The sequence below is a fragment of the Schistocerca piceifrons genome, chromosome X (genome assembly GCF_021461385.2).
Source record: "Schistocerca piceifrons isolate TAMUIC-IGC-003096 chromosome X, iqSchPice1.1, whole genome shotgun sequence".
NCBI classification, from domain to species: Eukaryota; Metazoa; Arthropoda; class Insecta; order Orthoptera; family Acrididae; genus Schistocerca; species Schistocerca piceifrons.
This window is the reverse complement of record NC_060149.1, coordinates 674,320,683-674,334,315: the sequence shown is the minus strand read 5'-3', so window position 1 is coordinate 674,334,315 and position 13,633 is coordinate 674,320,683. Positions and strand designations below refer to the sequence as shown.

Sequence of the window (13,633 nt, the reverse complement as noted above, 5' to 3'; positions counted from 1 at the left end):
CATCCAAACAAACACAATGTTCCAATTTTTGTTTTGCCCAGAGCAGTTGTCTTAAATTGCAGTCAACTTATTCCCTCATATATTGTGATCTTCAAAATACTTCGTAAGCAGCTGCCTATTTCCTCTTAACTCCTTGATGCTGAAGTTATATGCCCACAGTTTCCACTTACAGAATATTGAACCTGTAAAGAGTTTAGAAGTGAGCAATGCCTGTTGTAGATTGAAAGTTATTATGTGAATGTCTTTATCAAAAACTGCCTTCTCTGTTTGCACTTTTATATTATCTTGACCTGCCTGGGATTTTCTGAGCTGTAACTCCTGTACATTTATTTCTCTTAATTTTTCTGTGTCATTTTTTGCTTCTATCAGTTGAATTTCATTTTAATTGCATCTTGGGCAAGTATCTGATTTTGGCAGTTTGAATGAAATATTGAGATCTTGAATCAAGATGCGATGATACTTATCAAAAAGATACTGGCTTCGCTTTGATATCAGGACAGTATTCATCTTTATAATGGTTGTAGCAACTTTGTATGAAATATTCCATCAACAAACAGAATTTTTCACCGTTATCTTTTCTACTGTAGTGACTTTTGTATTTTAGAATACCTTCTTATGTTTTTTGACTAATTACATGTCTTCCTCTTAGTAGGCATGTGGTCTACTCTTGTGTTTGCCTCTTCTATCTTCCTTTGTTTTTCACTCCCTTTTCCTTTCTTTGTTTCCCCTCTCCTCTTGTTCCTCCGTCTCAGCGTTTGAGGATCCTCTGTTTTCTTCTTCCTACCTGTGCGCTCCTGAAGGCCAGCCCGCGCCTCTGTTGCATAAAAGGTGACTGGGTAATGCGTAATTGCCAGCCCCCGGGTCAACAGGTAGGGTTTGCACTTACCCCTGGTACAGGCCAGGCCCAGGAGGGGTGATTTCCTGAGCTGTAACCTTTCCAAATTGCCAGTTGGTCCCTCAGTCAGGTGTTCGGGAGGTGTGAATAATCACCTAAGGCGGGTGCATCCCCTTGTGAAGGCCCCCCCCCCCCCCCAGTTGGAAGGAGCACGCCATTGGAGACTCTGGCAATCATGGGGGATTTCCTCGCAATGAGTCAATCATCTTCCCACTCAACTTCTACAAAACATAAATGCAACAAGGCAAATGATTCAGAGATCCTTCCCGCTGCACCACGATTCCTCGTGGTCTCACGTACTGAAGATGGTCAGTCCTTCACCACAGTAAATCCATTTATTATTCAGAAAGGTTTAGATGCAATTGCTGGCCCTGTGGAATCCTGTTCTCGTTTAAGGAATAGCACTTTGTCTCTGGAGACCACTTCTGATTCTCAAGCACAACAACTGCTTGCTGCCTCACTTCTCCAGTTACCCTGTTCATGTCAAGGCCCACAGAACTTTGAATTCTTCCCGTGGTGTAATTTACACCAGGCTGCTCAACGGTCTAACTGATGCCGAAATACAATCTTACCTCTGTGATGAGAGGGTGTCATTGCCGTTCATTGTGTAATGAAAAAGGTAGATTCCTCCTGAGTGCTACACACTCTCTTTCTCTCCTTTGATAGAGTGGTGCTTCCATCCAAGCTCAAAGCGGGCTATGAAATTACTACTGTCTGGCCATACATTCTGAACCTGGTGCGCTGCTACCAATGTCATCATTTTAACCACACTAGAACGCCTTGTCGACACCCAACCAAATGTGTCACCGGTGGTAGGGATGCATACGAGGGCAATTGTCCACCTTCTCCTCCCTGCTGTATCAACTGCAATGGCGGCCATGCCACCTCCTCTCGGGAGTGTCCAGTGTACCTTGATGGGCGGGCTGTTCAAGAGATCCAGGTAAAGGAAAATGTACCTTATCCAGATCCTTGCACCTCTTCGATGTTGTCGGCATGTGATATCTTTGCCCAGCCAGCCTGCAATCACGTTTGGCAGCAGTGGACTCCACAGACCGACCGCATGAGCAAGCTGACACTTCTGTGGACCCCATGGAGCAGGATCCTCGTGCCTCTGTGCCCTGTAATAGCGCCTCTTCCCCCAGCTGTCACTCGGCAGCTGCCAAAGTGACACCCCCACGTCTCTTCAACATGACTCTCCTCCGATGGAACGTTCGTGGCCTTTGCTCCCACAAAGAGGATTTACAGCTGCTTCTAGCGTTGCAGCGACCCCTTGTACTCTGCTGTCAGGAAATTAAATTGCACCCTCACGACTGTTTTGAGCTTTCACATTTCTTACCGATATGTTTTGACTTTCCCCCTGAGGTCGGCATGCCCTGTCATGGGGGCGTCATGCTGCTCATGCAGGATGACATTCATAGTCAACCCATCTCCCTGACTACCAATCTTCAAGCTGTGGCCGTTCGCCTTTCCGTTCCCCACCTGACTTTTTCCCTCTGTACTATATATGTCCTTCCATCATTCGCTGTCACCAAGGCAGACTTCCTCCAACTTATTGGGCAGCTGCCTCCCCCATTTTTGCTACTCTGTAACTTTAATGCACATCATACCCTTTGGGGTTCTCCCAGGACCTGTCAGAGAGGTGCCCTCTTGGCTGACCTTCTTAACTAACTTAACCTCTTCTGCCTTAACACTGGACCACCCACTTTCCTTTCTGACTCCTCGCACACCTATTCCCATTTGGACCTATCTCTCTGCACTGCCCAGCTTGCCCATCGTCTTGAGCAGTCCGTTCATTCTGACACCTACTCGAGCAACAATTTCTCATGTGCTATCCGTTTGCTGACCTCTACCCCATCTGCTTGCATGTCTAAATGGCAGCTTCCTAGGGCTGACTGGCAGCTTTACTCCTCCCTGCCGACTTTCGAAGAACAAGATTTCCCCAATTGTGATGCCTAGGTTGAATATCTCACAAATGTTATCCTTACTGCTGTAGAACGTTCCATCCCCCACACTTCCTCTCTACCACATCGTGTCCCAGTCCCTTGGTGGGCTGAGGCATGCTGCGACGCAATTCGCACACGTAGACGTGCTCTCCACATTTTTAACTGCCATCTTACACTGGCAAACTGCGTTCGTTATAAACAGATGCGTTCAAAGCGTCGTTGCAGTCTTCAGGATAGGAACAGAACTAGAACTATCTGGATTTCATTCACTAGTTCTTGTAACAGTTCCACACGTTCCCCTGTCGTGTGGGCCAATCTCAGACGTCTCTTTAGAACCAAGACCCATTCCCCAATATCCGGCCTGACAGTCGCTGATGATGTCATTGTTCACCCTATTGCTAACTCCAACACCTTGGGTTGCCATTTTGCGGAAGTTTCAAGCGCTTCCCACTATCACCCTGCCTTCCTCCATCGGAAAGGAGTGGAGAAGCCTCAGGCAATGCCCTTCTCTTCTCCTAATTGTGAGTGCTGCAATGCTGTCTTTACTAATAGGGAGCTAGATCATGCTCTCAGTTCATCCTGATCCTCTGGCCCAGGGCCACACGCCATCCACATTTAGATGTTGCAGCACCTTTCTCTTGTGGGCAAGCACTTTCTGCCTAACACGTACAACTGCGTCTGGGCAGAGGGCACATTTACTGAATGCTGGTGTGAAGCCACCTTCATACCCATACCTAAGCCTGGTAAGGAAAAAATCCTTCCTTCTAGCTACCGCCCCATCTCTTTTGCCAGCTGTTTTTGCAAGGTGATGGAACGTATGATTCATGGCCGGCTGGTGTGGTGGCTCAAGTCTTGACATTTACTAACAAATGCACAGTGTGGATTTAGAGCGCGACGTTCTATTGTTGACCATCTCATACCTTGTCCACCCATGTAATACATGGTTTTCTGTGGAAATTCCAGACTGTGGCCGTGTTTTTCGATTTGGAGAAGACCTATGACACCTGCTGGAGAACTGGTATCCTCTGTACTCTTTACACATGGGGCTTCCGTGGGCACCTGCCCTGTTTTCTTCAGGCATTTTTACAAGACTGAGTTTTCATGGTGCGTGTAGGTTCTGCCTTGTTGGATCCGCAGCTTGTGGTCTCGCGGTCACGTTATTGCTTCCTGAGCACAGGGCCCACATTCGATTCCCGGCGGGTTCAGTGATTTTCAACTGCCTCGAGATGACTGGGTGTTTGTGTTGTCCTCATCATTTATGAAAGTGGTGAAATTGGACTGAGCAAAGGTTGGGAATTTGTATCATCATCATCATCTGCCTTGTTGGACACCTTTATCCAGGAAAATGGTGTGCCTCAAGGTTCTGTCCTGTCCTCTCTCTCTTTCTGTAGACAATTTTGCCATCTATTGCAGTTCTCCACGGACCTGTGTTACTGAGCAGTGTCTTCAGCTCTGTCTTAATCATCTTTACTTCTGGAGCATCAACAATGGATTTCGCTTTTCCCCTGACAAAACCATCTCTATATTTCTGGCAGCACAAATGGTTTCTCCCACTGCCTCTACATCTTGGACCTGCTGCCCTTCCAGTCGTTGAAACTACAAAATTTCTGGGGCGCATGCTCGATGGGAAACATTCTTGGTCCTCCCATGTGTCGTAACTGGCAGCCCACTGTATGTGGTCCCTCAATCTCCTACGTGTCCTCAATGGTACTTCCTGGGGTGCTGATCGAACCACTCTCCTTCGTTTGCACTGGTCCCTTGTCCGTTCAAAACTTGGCTATGGGTGCTTTGCTTGTGCGTCTGCTCGCCCATCCCTCTTACGCCGTCTCAACACTATCCACCATCGTGGCATCCATTTGGCCATGGGCGTCTTTTACACCAGCCTGGTTAAGAGTCTGTATGTTGAAGCTGCTGAACTACTACTGTCCAACCACCGTGACTTTCTCCTCAGCAAGTATGCATGCAGTTTGTCTGCCATGTGTAGTCACCCCTCCTCTGCCTCATTCTTTGAAGCTTCTTTTATCATCAGTATGGGGCTCGTTCCTCTTTTCTGTTACTTCCTGGAGTCCGCGTTCACCACTTGCTACGATGGCTAAACTTCACACTAACGTAACCTTCCCCGGTAGGTGTGAACCATTCATCACCTTGGCTTCGGGAAGTGGCCCATGTTAATCTTGGCCTTCATTCGCTTCCTGAGGACATTACTCCAGCCTTGGTCTATCGCCTCCAGTATCACAACCTTCACATGGAACTTGGCAGTAGTACCTTTGTCTACACTGATGGCTCTCCGACTGACCATGTGGTCAGTTGTGCCTTCGTCTTTGGCACCCATGTCTTTTGATATCGGCTTCCGGCTCATTCCTCAGTATTTACAGCCAAGCTTTATGCCTTGTATCAGGCCACGGAGTACATCCGCTGACACAGCCTTTCCAATTGTGTCCTCTGCTCAGACTCACTCAGTGCCCTCCAAAGTCTATGTGCACTATACACTGCTCATCCCTTAGTGCAGCAGGTCCAGAAAAGCTGTCACTTGCTCACTCTTCGTGGAGCCATTGTCGTGTTTCTGTGGGTCCCTGGTCATGTCAGTCTGCCAGGAAACGAGGCTGCAGTCCTCGTACCTCAGCCCACGAGTACGTATATTCCTTCCAATGATCTTTATGTTGCCGTCTGTCAGGAGGGGCTGTCCCTTTGGCATTGCCAATGGTCCTCCTTTCACGGGAATAAGCTTCGGTTCTTTAACCCTCTACCAGTGTCTTGAACGATGTTCTCTTAGCCCTCCAGCCGGGTAGAGATTATTTTAACTCGGCTGCCTATTGGGCACTGTCTTTTTAGCCATCATTATTTCCTAAGTGGTGCTACAACAACACATTGTACCCAAATTTTAACTGTCCACCACTTCCTGCTGGAATGCCATTTTTTAGTTTAGGACCTCCATTTCTGCATGGTGTTTTTTTTTAGTCCTTTTTCTGCATGCCTGTTTTCAGCTGTTTCCTATTCTGTCCACTGGGACTGACATAGTCGTTTAACTCCTCTCTGTGTTTGTGTTCTATAGTTTTGACTTGGGCGCATATGACCCCAGTTGTTTTTTGCACCGTAAAGCAAAACAAAACTGCTTCTGCCATCTTGTATAACACTGTATCATACAGTGTTGTTACACCAGCTAATTTCATTGCCTGTATATCTTCTTTCATGGGTTCTAGCAACGCCACCTAGAGCGCTCCCTGTGCCCAGCATGACGGGTATCCAAGAAGAATCGCTTCTCGGCTTTTGGCAAGATCAATGTGTAGTTTTTTTTTTTTTTTTTTTTTTAAGGAAAAAGGTTCAAGGATACACACTTTATTTAATGTTTATAATAATAAACAATATCACCAACAACTTTTACACTCCTGGAAATTGAAATAAGAACACCGTGAATTCATTGTCCCAGGAAGGGGAAACTTTATTGACACATTCCTGGGGTCAGATACATCACATGATCACACTGACAGAACCACAGGCACATAGACACAGGCAACAGAGCATGCACAATGTCGGCACTAGTACAGTGTATATCCACCTTTCGCAGCAATGCAGGCTGCTATTCTCCCACGGAGACGATCGTAGAGATGCTGGATGTAGTCCTGTGGAACGGCTTGCCATGCCATTTCCACCTGGCGCCTCAGTTGGACCAGCGTTCGTGCTGGACGTGCAGACCGCGTGAGACGACGCTTCATCCAGTCCCAAACATGCTCAATGGGGGACAGATCGGAGATCTTGCTGGCCAGGGTAGTTGACTTACACCTTCTAGAGCACGTTGGGTGGCACGGGATACATGCGGACGTGCATTGTCCTGTTGGAACAGCAAGTTCCCTTGCCGGTCTAGGAATGGTAGAACGATGGGTTCGATGACGGTTTGGATGTACCGTGCACTATTCAGTGTCCCCTCGACGATCACCAGTGGTGTACAGCCAGTGTAGGAGATCGCTCCCCACACCATGATGCCGGGTGTTGGCCCTGTGTGCCTCGGTCGTAAGCAGTCCTGATTGTGGCGCTCACCTGCACGGCGCCAAACACGGATACGACCATCATTGGCACCAAGGCAGAAGCGACTCTCATCGCTGAAGACGACACGTCTCCATTCGTCCCTCCATTCACGCCTGTCGCGACACCACTGGAGGCGGGCTGCACGATGTTGGGGCGTGAGCGGAAGACGGCCTAACGGTGTGCGGGACCGTAGCCCAGCTTCATGGAGACGGTTGCGAATGGTCCTCGCCGATACCCCAGGAGCAACAGTGTCCCTAATTTGCTGGGAAGTGGCGGTGCGGTCCCCTACGGCACTGCGTAGGATCCTACGGTCTTGGCATGCATCCGTGCGTCGCTGCGGTCCGGTCCCAGGTCGACGGGCACGTGCACCTTCCGCCGACCACTGGCGACAACATCGATGTACTGTGGAGACCTCACGCCCCACGTGTTGAGCAATTCGGCGGTACGTCCACCCGGCCTCCCGCATGCCCACTATACGCCCTCGCTCAAAGTCCGTCAACTGCACATACGGTTCACGTCCACGCTGTCGCGGCATGCTACCAGTGTTAAAGACTGCGATGGAGCTCCGTATGCCACGGCAAACTGGCTGACACTGACGGCGGCGGTGCACAAATGCTGCGCAGCTAGCGCCATTCGACGGCCAACACCGTGGTTCCTGGTGTGTCCGCTGTGCCGTGCGTGTGATCATTGCTTGTACAGCCCTCTCACAGTGTCCGGAGCAAGTATGGTGGGTCTGACACACCGGTGTCAATGTGTTCTTTTTTCCATTTCCAGGAGTGTATTTCATAACAAGTTCCGGATCCTTTGACCCAAAGACAAACACCCTCTTGTTCATTTATTTTGCGATGATTCAGAGTCCTCAAAACAAAAGCCATGTTACTAGTAAAATAAGATGTTCCAATGTCCCTATTGAACACCTCACAAACTTGAAATGTACGAAAAGCAATTACATCTCTGTTATTGAAAGCCTCCAATCCAGAAACACTTTTAATGGTACTACCATCGTGCCGTACAATAGCAACAGTTATCCAGTCATTACCATGCTGTGCAGCTGTACTTTTGGTAACAGTAAAGTTCAAAACACCTCCTCAAAACATAGAAGGGCCGTGAAGGATCACTTGACCTCCAAGACCTGAAGTTGTAGTAATTTCAACATCATCTATTGCCTTATATAAGGAAAAAGGTCACCGCGAGCACTAAATTCAAACAGAGCGGAAGTGATAAGGACTTCCTGTCGCGCTGCTATATAAGTGGTGTTATCAGTAAGACGGCGTCAGTCGTCGTGCAGCCGCGTGTGCAGCAGCATCGAAGACTACACAGAGAGCATGCCCCGCTATAGGAGGAGATTTAGGCGTTTGCGCCTTCCTGTATATAAGGCAATAGATGATGTTGAAATTACTACAACTTCAAGTCTTGGAGGTCAAGTGAACCTTCAGGGCCCTTCTACGTTTTGTGGAGGTGTTTTGAACTTTACTGTTACCAAAAGTACAGCTGCACAGCATGGTAATGGCTGGATAACTGTTGCTATTGTATGGTACGATGGTAGTACCGTTAAAGGTGTTTCTGGATTGGAGGCTTTCAATAACAGAGATGTTATATAAAGCGACAAATGTCTTATAACGTTGTGCTGAGCATGGGAGTCCGTGAATGCAGCACAACGTAACTGTTTTTAACATTATTTATGTGATGCACAGTTCGAATTTGTGTTAGTAACAGACAAAATGCCTTACAGATGTTGTGAGACCGGGTGCAAAGGAAATTACCGGACAGGACTGAAAGTGCAAGTTTTTACATTTCCAAAGGAAGAAAAATTTTAGAAAAATGGAAACTGGCTATCCCAAGGGAAAATTTAACAATCAGCAAAACAACAAATGTAAGTCATTTAAGTTCATTTACGATTATGCTGCAGTATAAAGTAAACAATGTGAGCCATAACCATAAATTTACACATCCCCTGGCACTTACTGTGTTAATCTTTTGAGAGTATTGTATTGTTATTGTTATTACCGCCACTAATGTACCTTAAATTCTGTAAGAGGAAGTTAAAGCTAAGCACCATTCATAAAGCATGTCCATTGCATTTTTGATTTTCTATGTTGTCGCTGAATTCTTAGAAGTTACAGGACACTAAACACCAATTTCTGTTGGGTTATGAGCGTAACACTAATATTTACCTACTTACTTTTATTTCCTATCCAATTTTAGTTGTTTGCTTTCCATGAAAGTGAAGCCTAATATGGAACAAGCACGAATCATTATGTGCTTCGGCGTTTTCCACGTAATGTTGTTTTGTTATTGATTTAGAGAACTGCATTTGAGGAGTTTTATTACTATGTCAGCAGACCTGCTCTTATAAATCTAACAAGGCGTTGTGTTTAGCAGGTTTATATGGTTAGGGCTGTTAGCTTTTCAGCATGTTTATCATAGCTTCATCAATTGAAGTTATACATGTATGCAGTTCTCTGTGATTTTAAATACGCTATTATAGGGACAACTGATATTGGTCTATAGTTACCTTGTATGTCTGTGTCACCGTTTTTGTGTATTGAAAGTGTAACTATAATTTTAAGACATTCAGGGAAAGGATTATCATAAATAATTTTATTTATAAAATGGAGCATTGGCTTTCTAATTTCCATGAGTATACGTTTTAGAACATAGTTGCTGTGCCCATGGTAGTCCTCTGTTCTGGAGCTGTTCAGCTTGTTTTCTGAGTTTGGAAGATCTGTAGCAGTAATTTTTCTCCAAGTGATTGCAAAAGGAAGGCCCCCCATATAAGATGTATCATCACTTTGTGATACAAGGAAACTTTCAGAGTTCTCAAAATATTCATTGAAGTTAATTGGGATAGTGATTTCTTCCCTTCCTATGTTTGCTTCACTTTTTATCACATTGCAGGATGCTTTACATTTCTTTTTACAATTTAAAATGTACTCATTAGCTTTGATTTTCGCTGCTTTAATTTCAAATATGTACACTTCTCTCAAGCTTAGAGTTGTTCTTGTTCTTACAACTGTCAGCAGTTATGTTCTTCAGCAGCAGTAAAATATCCTCATTTTACTGAGTTGTGGTGTGCTCCATTTTTTAGTGTGTGGTTAGTGATTATGGTATTGCCAGTGTTGCATCTTTAGAAACAAGAGGGCTGTTACTGCCTAGTGTGTGTTCCATGATGGAAATGAATGTAAAGAAGTTGGTCAGTATAATGGACCATTCAATTAGTTTGAAGTCATTTCTCATTCTTTCAGTGTTCTCTTCATTGAGAATTCTGGATTTAGTTAACATCTTGAAATTATCAGTAGACAATTTTCCATCTTCAAGCCATATGCCATCATGTCATATATTCCTAATTTGATGGTATCGCATTCTGCTTATTTCTGATCATTGCTAATTGTCAAGCCATGCTTCCATCCTGGTTGGTTTTTTATTTCAGCAACATAAATTCATTGAGCTTACCACATTCAGCAAATAACATTGTTTCTCTTTACTTTTTATTTCTAGGTTAATATATCCAGTCACAAAAATTTTGTAATGATTATATTTTGCAGTCATTAGAATTAAAGTGGAGAACCTTCTTGTGAATGTTTCTTCATCAGTAGCTGGCATTTGGTAAATAGATGAAATAAAAAGTTTGTGAGTGTGAAATTCCGCAGCAAATGCTTCAAAAACATAACTTGTTGTCACTGAATAAGTAAATAGTACAAACAAGTTTATTTCTGTACTTTTAATCCAATGTTCAGTCACACAGAAATTGCTGCACTTAATTTCATCCAGCCAGTACTGGAATTAAGTAACTACACTACTTAAGGATTGTACATTTACATGTAACAAAATTAGCTCATTTTTGCTACAACAAGGAACTGGGCCTAGTTTTATTTTATTAAATTTTAGTGTGTCTTTTGTACTATATTCTGATGTTCTTTGTCATTGCCAAGACCAATATATCTTTGGCTTTGTCAGGCTTATACATTTCTCTGATGAGGTTCTGATGGTTAAGACATGTGGTACTACTTGCTAGGATAGGTCAATTTATTATTTCCCATGTTAAATATTTTTTGGGTTATTTTTAATGAATGAACTGCTCTAGAAAAAGAATGTTGTTCTCACAGTGCTCAAGATATTTGCAAAAAGTAATGAGGATTTCAACCATCTTTTTTAATAGCGTGATTCGGGAAAGAACAGGTAGCCTTATATGAATGGTGAGACACTGAGGTCAAAGATAACTCAACTAATAGTTCGTAAATATCTGCCAGAAATAGTTATAAAATGTAATATTCAGCATTTACAAATATGAAAGCTTCTTTTTAATTTAGTCCCTCAGTAATATTAGTTCCTTTACTAAGATCATTGTAATTGGTCCTGCATTGTCATGTGGATTATTGGTTGTAGGTGTGTGAACAGCATTTTCACCCTCATGAAATTATAACATCATCTCAAGATGTCAGAAGAAATGGAGACGTTCCTCGCACCCTTGCAAGACCAAGTTTGCTTTCAACAGCAGTTCCTTCAGTTTTTCCGAACTGCCCTCACTATTTGAGCAAACCTCCAAGCTACAGAATTGGCCCGGAGGTAAAGAGACAGAAACTTGAAGAGCAAAATATTCAGGCAGCTGTTCAGGATAGTCTGAAGGAAAGGGAAATATATTTAAAAGCTCAGTCCATTGGATCACTGTGTGAGTTAAAGGCAAAACTGTCAATGTTAACACTATCTGATTTCTGGAGTATCATTACAAAACCTACATCTGTATTGTTTGCAAACATTCAGACAGTTCCTTCTCCTGTGATAAAATATTCTGTTCTTGTTAGTGAAGGCCTTGATGTATCCGTATTTGTCCTGAACAAGCAAAAAAACAAAATAGGACTAAATGGCAACAAAGTTTTAACAAGGGTTTCAAGCATTCTTGAATTAGGTAATGTGTTAGACTGTGTGGAAGAAGCTGACATGCAGATTAATGTTCCTAATATTATTGAACAAATTTTGAGTTATGTATGTGACATTCTGCAGACACTTAATTTATCTGAGTATGAAAAGAGCAAAAACATACACTTTATAATTGAACATTTGAAATTACTATCATCAAAGAAAATTTCATACACTCCATCATTCATGGTATTTTCGTGTTTATCTTACAGTATTTCCCCATGTGCTTATAGGTTTAATAGAGATTATGGTTTTTTTGTAGGCCCTCATCCATCAACAATTCAAAGTGTGTTCTAGTATTAACATAGGCCCCCAGAAAGAGCAATATGAAAATAATTTTTTATCATATACAAGAGGTAAATTTAAATTTCATGAACCACATGAATATCATGTCAACCTTTTAATAGATGATATACATCTAAAAGAATATTTTGACTATAAAGGAGGAAGTGTTGTTGGTATGGTTAATGGTGAATGTCTGACAGCAAATTCAGCATATGTTTTAATGATCAGCAGTATACTGACAAAGGAACCTCCCATCGCACCCCCCCCCCCCCCCCCTCAGATTTAGTCATTAGTTATAAGTTGGCACAGTAGATAGGCCTTGATAAACTGAACACGGATCAATCGAGAAAACAGGAAGAAGTTGTGTGGAACTATGAAAAAAATAAGCAAAGTATACGAACTGAGTAGTCCATGCGCAAGATAGGCAACATCAAGGGTAGTGTGAGCTCAGGAGCGCTGTGGTCCCGTGGTTAGCGTGAGCAGCTGCAGAACGAGGGGTCCTTGGTTCAAGTCTTCCCTTGAGTGAAAAGTTTAATTTTTTATTTTCAGACAATTATTATCTGTCTGTCCAATGCAAGGTAACTGCGCCGTAGTATGGAGGCGCTACATCCAAACAAACTTCGAAACACACGACGTCAGTCGACTACAGTGTACGGAAGAGAGAGTATTCCTGCTAATGAGGCTCCCTGGCTGGTAGTTGACTGTTCGCTACTTTGGACGAGAGTGCATTAAATACGTGAGATGTATTCCATGGGCAATATGAATGCAGCAAATATAGTTCGCGACTTCAATAACAAGGTCAATTAATATTTTCCGAACTGTAAGGAATCGGAAAGTTCCTTAAGTGATTGAACGATTGTCGAACATTTGTATGATTATTTCCTACATTTGTTGATAAACAGTACGTGTGGTGATGATGATACCTTGCTGATTGCTGCGGGGCTGTATGTACCAGATGATGAGATTGTTGACGATCCGTACGAAGAACACGAAGAGGAAATACTGTGACTTCAATCTGATGGTGTTTCTTTGGGTTACATGAAGGAAATGCTCCAATACAGGTTATTGTCCAAACCAATTAAAAAAGATAAATATAGATTATGGAGTGAAGTAACAAATAAATTTAAGAAATTTAAAGGGATGGAGGAGAAAAGCACAATTAAATATTGCAAAGAAGTCGTGGAATGAGGTGGAACCCGAAGACAGAAGTTCAGTGAACTAGAAAACCATGTATACCGACAATTTATTAAAGCCAGAAATGAATTAAGTGCAGTGCATGATACAGACCTACAGATTTGGGGACTGCGTTACGCAAAACAAATCGGCCTGGACTTCAGGGCTTCATCTCATTGGCTTGTCACATTCAAAAGAAAATACAAAATTACGTGCAGGAAGATTACGAAATATGTAAGCAAGAATTACACGAATAAACTGTAAGAACTTTTAGAGTGTTCCAAGATTTTTGTTACAGAAACTAACATCAGATTCCAACAGTATGATGACACATATATTATCAACGCAGATCAGTCCGGTTTTAACTATGAAATGAAATCGACCCGCACGTTATCGT

At 43.4% G+C, this 13,633-nt stretch overlaps 1 long non-coding RNA gene across 2 annotated transcripts in view; it reads left to right on the top strand.

The window, feature by feature from the left end:
* LOC124722929 overlaps positions 1-13,633 on the top strand; it is an 83,997-nt gene that overhangs the window by 29,363 nt on the left and 41,001 nt on the right. For both annotated transcript variants that reach the window (XR_007006464.1, XR_007006465.1), the window contains exon 3: positions 8,594-8,734. This is a non-coding gene — a long non-coding RNA (uncharacterized LOC124722929). The remainder of the gene's footprint in view (positions 1-8,593; positions 8,735-13,633) is intronic.